The sequence below is a fragment of the Notothenia coriiceps genome, unplaced genomic scaffold (assembly GCF_000735185.1).
Source record: "Notothenia coriiceps isolate Sejong01 unplaced genomic scaffold, NC01 NC01_scaffold00036547, whole genome shotgun sequence".
NCBI classification, from domain to species: Eukaryota; Metazoa; Chordata; class Actinopteri; order Perciformes; family Nototheniidae; genus Notothenia; species Notothenia coriiceps.
The window spans coordinates 2,353-9,184 of record NW_011369248.1 but is presented as its reverse complement, the minus strand read 5'-3'; the positions used below and the strand labels follow the sequence as shown (position 1 = coordinate 9,184).

The following is a 6,832-nucleotide window of genomic DNA, read 5'->3' as shown; positions in this document are numbered from 1 at the left end:
GTGCTAGTGGAGCACGCTCAGGTACTGCGGAGCGCATCTTAGCAGACTCTTCACGCTGATGAAGGATCACTTCTAGGCTACTGTACTCTAGAGCTGCTGCCTCTCTGTTGGACTTTGTTGGGCTACTGCTTTATGCTGCGGAGCGCAGAGCAGACTCTTCACAACGGAGGTTCACTTCTTCTTCAGGGCAGGGAAGGCTACGCAGTATGCAGTCTACTGTCCCGCAGCTGAGGCCTCTCTGTTGGACTCCGGTACTGCACATTACTCAAGAGACGTTGTAAAAAATAAAATGAGTGAGGGGCGAACGCACAAACCACTCCGCTAACGCCACAGTCACCCCCCGTCTGTGGGCCGCCAGTTGATGGTCGCTGCTGNGCGGTTCTGTGTGTGTGACCGACCCCTACAACGCACGCTCACGTAGGCGGTCGAGAAGTCTGGTGGGTCACACTAAGTTACGGCCCAGGTGCGTGATGGGAGAGGAGACGACCCGGAGGGGAAGGCTACCGAGGCAATAAGGTACCGAGGCCGGGAGTGGACGTTGGAGTGGGAGGAGAGCCTCAGTCCGCGTGCCGGTGGCAGCCACGGACGATTCCAAAAATCCCCGGCATTTCGAGAAAGAAACCTGAGTTTCCTCTGCCGTGTTCGGGTCCGTCCCGGAAACTTCTCGAGACGTGTCAGGGTCACCAATGTAGTGCCGAGAGATAGGGAGTCAGAGGCGGTGCAATGATGGTGTAAAAGGGTACTTTATTTAAGAGTAGAAAAGGACATGTTGTCCGGTTGCAGTCCGGGAAGAAGAGAGAGTGAAGTCAGGAGGGCACACAACATATAGTAAACACAAACATGTCCGTGTGGGAACAATAGCCCTACCCCACAGTTCCGTGTGTGAATTATGACCCAGTGTATTAAAGGTGGTCACCACAGTAACATTCTTAAAAAACAAAACACCATTTAATTTCGGGTTCAAATGTGTTGTAACTGCGTTACTGAGCATTGTAACGGGTAATATATTACCCAAATTTCATTAGTAATGCGTTACATTACTTCGTTACAGCAAAAAGTAATATATTACTGTAACTCCGTTACTTTTGTAACGCGTTACACCCAACACTGAAGAAGACCCCCGAGCATGGTTGCCATTCTGTTTATTCTCCGCAGTGGATTCAGCGAACATGTAGTTCATGTAGTTCTCCATGTCCACTTGTTGCTGATGGTTGTGGTAGAGGAGCTGTAGATGTTGCACTACTGACAGTAGCTACTGACCATGCTACAGCAGTGAGCAGCAGAGGTGGGGAGAGGCGGGGCTATTGTGTCATCTTTATCAGGAAATTATCATATAGGACGTAGACACGGAGCCGTTTGGCCCCCTAGAGCGTTGCGTCAGCAGATCTACCCACCTTGGGACCCGTTATAGTTGTCGTTATCGTTATCATTTTCGTCATCTGCGTTTCCCTGTCGGCCTTGTGTGGCCGAACCGTCTATAAGATAGAGAACTGTAGCGGATACGACCCGTTTCGTCTCCGTGTGGCTGCAGCCTGAATGTAAGAGAACAAGAAGAGATGGGGGATGGGGAGTAAAACGCTGACAATACAGACAATTGGGAGCACATGGGAGATAAGACATGAAGATGGAATAAGATAAACATTTAAAGCCTACCATAAGGAGAAAAGAAGAGTAAGAGGTGGTTAGAGAGGAATTAAAGGGAGGGTAGGTTATAAGGACAGAAGAAAGTTAAGAGAAGTAGTTAAGAGGATGTTGCAAGAACCTGTAATTACTTGGTTAGCCTTTGCAGGTGACTGTTTCTTCTTGCATGATACTTCAAAAAAACAGACAGCACATTGTGTTTGCATAATCAAAGAAGTGAATGTGGGGAAGTGTGATGAATCTCCTCAAAACAGGTGAAAATGACATGCTGTGTTGAATAACGATACAGGAGGGAACTAAAATATTCAGTAACTGGCAGAGTAGAAGTATTTATGGTCTTGTTATTGTTCGAGGATAGCACTGAATTAAGGTTTAGCGCTTTAATTTTGAGTATACAATTAAGTTTTAGTTCATCCTTGAGACACCACACTTAATTTAGTTCATTATTTGACAACTTGCCAAAGCACACCATATTTAAATCCTTGCTATTTAGTACATTATCATACTGTACATACAGTATTGCGGTCACATTTTGTATTTCATAACATTAATTACAATTTATAATAATGTGATTATTATTATTTTGCAATGTAAAGGCAGCAGGTAGTCAAATAATTAGCAATGTTATGCTTGTTTGAATCAGCTGTTTCTCTCGACCATGTATCCTTTATGATATGATTGTATTGGTTTTCAACTTGGTGTGTGCTATATGGGGGGCACCAGCAACCTTTTTCGATTTGCATTCAGATATTTGTTCAGTGGCCCATCCTGCAGTCACTATTCAAATCCTGCTGTGCAATCACTCATTCAGCCTTTTGTACACATCTTTTGTGGACCTTAGTATACAAAAGATGTGCACCAGAACATGTCCTGGTAGAGTGGACAGAGAAAGTGTTTCCTTTTCCATTGCCTTTAATTATCTCCAAATGGGATGTGGTGCAGTGATTGCTACATGCCCTACTCTTCTCTAGCCGGGACCCCAGCCACCTCTCAACGAACTGTAAACGTGTACTGGGGACACAAATACTCAAAACCACACAGATGGATAGTAGACTAGTACACTCCTTCAAATGTTAAATGTATCAGCATTATCTTACACAAAATAACAAATACACATTTGTGCAGATGTGCGAAAACTATATATATATACTATATCTTTGTGAAACTGGAAATGAAGCTTCATTGGTTGAAACCATAATATCAAACGACATTGCAAAGCTTGAGGGAGGCCCAATGGTGGTTTAATGTGTTCAAGGGGCAATCAAGCAGACACAAGTAAACTTTGGGTTCACTATGATCGAGCACACTGACAATGGACCGTAAGTTTGACTGAGCATTAAGTAATTCAGCTGAGAAGAGAGAATTCAAGAAGTTAACTGAGACTGACATCAAAAGTCCAGCTGGCAATGGCATTCCAGCGGTCTTAATGACTCCATTAACAGCAAATGTTAGTGGCTGAGAAAATAATTAAGCCTCCAAAGTAGAACCGGTATAAGATGCAGGAGCAACTTAGTAACCCACAGAGATATGTAAAACTAAACTGTCTCTATGTAACGTATAGGTGCCTGGAGTAAATCAAACCTTAGAAGAATAACAGAGGAGACAGATAACCTGTAGGTGATGCGTGACCATCCGGGAAATTGATATTTAAGTATCAGGCCTCACTCTCTATTTTCCATGCCATCATTCAACAAGGGGAATCGGGGGGAAAATAGAGGACAGATTTCAGCCTGAAGATCATAGACAAGTTTTCACCGTCATGGTGGTGGGGCAAAGAAGGTATCTTCTCCGACCCTGGAGTGCTCTGCTCATCAATCTTTAGCAGGTCATCACATGGGCAGGGACAGAGAAGGCCAAGGCAATTGATTTGCCAATCAAGATGGATTCAGTTCTGGTTGCTAGGCCGGTTTTATTTTTGGAAGGTGATAGGAACAATGGGACAGAGGGCTGGGATTTTAAGTGTTTGAGTGTGTGTTGTGAGTAAAGGTGTATGCGTGTTTCTGTTTAACAATACATAACTAAATGACACATGTACACACACATGCAACACACATATTTGGCCTTTAAACAAGGTCAAGTCTGTAGCCGGGTAACAATCACAACTCATTAACATCTGGGAAGATCCATTGCTCTGGATATTGGCTTGGACAGTCTCTCTGAAGCCGATTGTCTTTGGACGTTTCAAGCCTGTCAGTTCTATCCTGTACAGCCTGTAAAACTGAGAGACATCTGCTTCCCAGAAAGACAGACTGTCAGTTCCTACTATTCCCACATCTGCCCTTTACTGATAGACCATGCTGAGAACAAAGGCTGAATTATACTACTGTATCAAGAAATGGATAGCCGTTATACCTGCAGTGGCTATCATGTGCAGGCTTCACCTATTGACTAATGCAGCATGAAACTAAATAGCAGGGTTGCACATTTTAAATGATAAGTAATTGCCTTTATATTTTCTCACATTCACTTTGTTGTGGTGGAAAGCCTTGGAATGAAAGTTGCTCAGCAAAATGGGGAAAAGCTTAAGTGACCTTTGATTTCGGGCTGTTTTTGTGACGAAGACCTGTTGAGCTAGCATTAGCAGAGTTAGGCACATCATAAAATGTACGTGTGTACTTCTATGCTAGGCTGGCTAATGAAGCAAGGTACAGTATGAAAGCAAATTGGTGCCAAATTATTGTTTTGTGTCAAAAACATGTTAAAGGGCTTGAATGGAAGACATGGGGATTAGCTTCCATAAAACAACGTTGTGATTTAAAATCTCAAAGAAATCTCAAACATTTGTTTTAAATAATATATTTAAAATGCCTTGCATTGTCGTCACACAGATCAGGATAGTGGAAACAACAACTGGCAAGTTGTGTTTGCCGCTGAAATGCTCAAAGCAGATGCACTGTCTTAAAATAGATAGAGAATATACGGGGACATTTTAATTCAACCAAAATTGGCTTTTCAACCAAGATTTTAAGACATTGCTGAAACTGGTACCAGGCAATGTAAGCATTTGAAACTGGTAAAACCAAAATAAGCATTTCAAACTTGCCGCAATAACTACTTTTTATCTCACAAAATGTGTATTTTTTTGCTCTTCAAATGTCATTAAAATTGTCATAGGGTTGGTTTTCTGGGCTACAGTGAACAGTTTGATTATCAAACTTTCCCGATTCATTCTCAGGCTTCTTTCCGTTTTAAACAGTCAAAGACCAAATGTATTGCCGGGCCCCTGGCCATGGCTATCACATTCCATTGCATACATATAAAAAAAAATTAACAAAGCAACAGCAATCTTTTGAATTAGATGTATACAGTACATCCATTCAAGCAGGAATAATTTCCTTATGCATGCTGCCTGTTTAGGTAGATTAAGAAAAGGAAATACTGAAATTAAGTTGGATACATGGAGGGTTAATGGGGTCATAAGACATGAACATAGTGAAACGGTGTAGACAGGCACTGTCACAGACAGCCATGAAAAGGGGTGTGTGTGCGTGTGTGTGTTTGTATATGTGTATGTGTGGAGGGGTTGACTGCTGTGAGTAATGGCTCCTGTCTGACAGGGCCTTGGGAAATGGAGTCGAAGCGATCGATACGTTATAATGTTAACAACGATCCCTCCTCCCATTGTGCTGCCCAAGACAAATCTATTAAAGATCTATCCCATCCTGTCCTCACCATCCACTGCCAACAGCATACAGAGAGAAAGTGAGTGAGAGAAAAAGGAAAAGTAAGGAAATTAGAGGGTGGCTGAGAATTGGGGTCTGCTGCAATCCTTCAAATAGTGGTTTGCATGTCAGAACATCTTCACTCACATTAAATGCTATTTTTTTGCATGCACTTATTGGTTTGTTTTGTTTGATTTGTGGCTTAATGGGATGCATCTTGCAGTGAAGTGATCTCCTTGCTGCCACATCAATTCCTCATTAACAAAGTAATATCGACAGAAAATGTTGACCTCTTTGGAACCGTTTCTGAAAAGATGAGTCTTCTCAAAATAAAATAAGTTTTTTGTGCGTTTAAAAGTAAACATTTCCAAATTAAAATAGGATTTCGTTAAGAATGACTTTAATGTACATCTTGGGGACTATAGCTTGAAATATGTTTGGATAAGTTCTCTGGTGGCTTTTAATGGCAACCGAAGAGAAGTGCCATGGAAAGTTTTTGAGAGTGCTGGCCTAAACAGTTCAGCCTGTCACTATATATCTCCCAGAGAAAGTCGAGTATAGCGATACACTTGTCGTTTTTTGTATGTGTGTGTGTGTGTGTGTGTGTGTGTGTGTGTTTTTGAATGTGCAATCTGAGTGGCCCCTCAGACCAGGATGAGCTGAGTAGTGAAGACAGCTAACGTCAACCATGTCTGATGTGCCACATGTGGAATTTACATTACAGGAGAAAGTCAAATAGTAACACATGCGTGCACGCCATCCGCATGACAAGCATGAATGTAGGAGATATGGTCAGCTGAGGTTGGGCAACGTGTCAGCTGCCCCAGGACCTCCTGCTCTTCACTACCACCCACACGCATTAATGTTCATGTATATTTGACCAAAATGCAGCGCGAGGATAAAGGTTGCATTTACTGCGAATCACGTAAAAAAACCTGGTTCATCTGCTCTCTAACCCTGCTCCCATTTTATAGAACAGACTGTGACACATTAATTAAAAGCATGTACACAAACAACCAAACATGTTTGAACACCAATGGTTACAAATAGGTTTCAACTCACACACTCACCTCCCCCTATCCATGCAATCAGGGGCCCCGCAGAACCCCTGCAACCCCAGCAACTGTACATTCTGAGGTTTTACGATCTTGACCTCATATGTAAGTGCCACAGAGTTGCATGGAAGGGATCAGCTTAAGTGAAAGGGCCCCCATTCCTTCTTCCTGCTACGACCCCCCATGCTGTGGACACAGATCAAGTTGCCCCCCCTCCAGATGTGAGTCAGGGGGGAATCCTTAGGCTCTAGTAATGTGTGTGTGTGTGTGTGTGTGTGTGTGTGTGTGTGTGTGTGTGTGTGTGTGTGTGTGTGTGTGTGTGTGTGTGTGTGTGTGTGTGTGTGTGTGTGTGTGTGTGTGTGTGTGTGTGTGTGTGTGCAGGGCACACTCCAGTGTCTGCAATGTCACACCCCCTGGCACTTGACGCCACCGACCTGTCAACTAGATGGATGGGCCTGTGATGCCGATGTAATG

General features: G+C 43.1%; 1 long non-coding RNA gene across 1 annotated transcript in view; it reads left to right on the top strand.

The window, feature by feature from the left end:
- LOC104964012 (uncharacterized) overlaps window positions 1-1,407 on the top strand; it is a 23,012-nt gene extending 21,605 nt beyond the window's left edge. Inside the window, exon 3 of the long non-coding RNA XR_800368.1 lies at window positions 1,253-1,407. This is a non-coding gene — a long non-coding RNA (uncharacterized lncRNA). The remainder of the gene's footprint in view (window positions 1-1,252) is intronic.
- The last annotated feature ends 5,425 nt before the right edge of the window (window positions 1,408-6,832 follow it).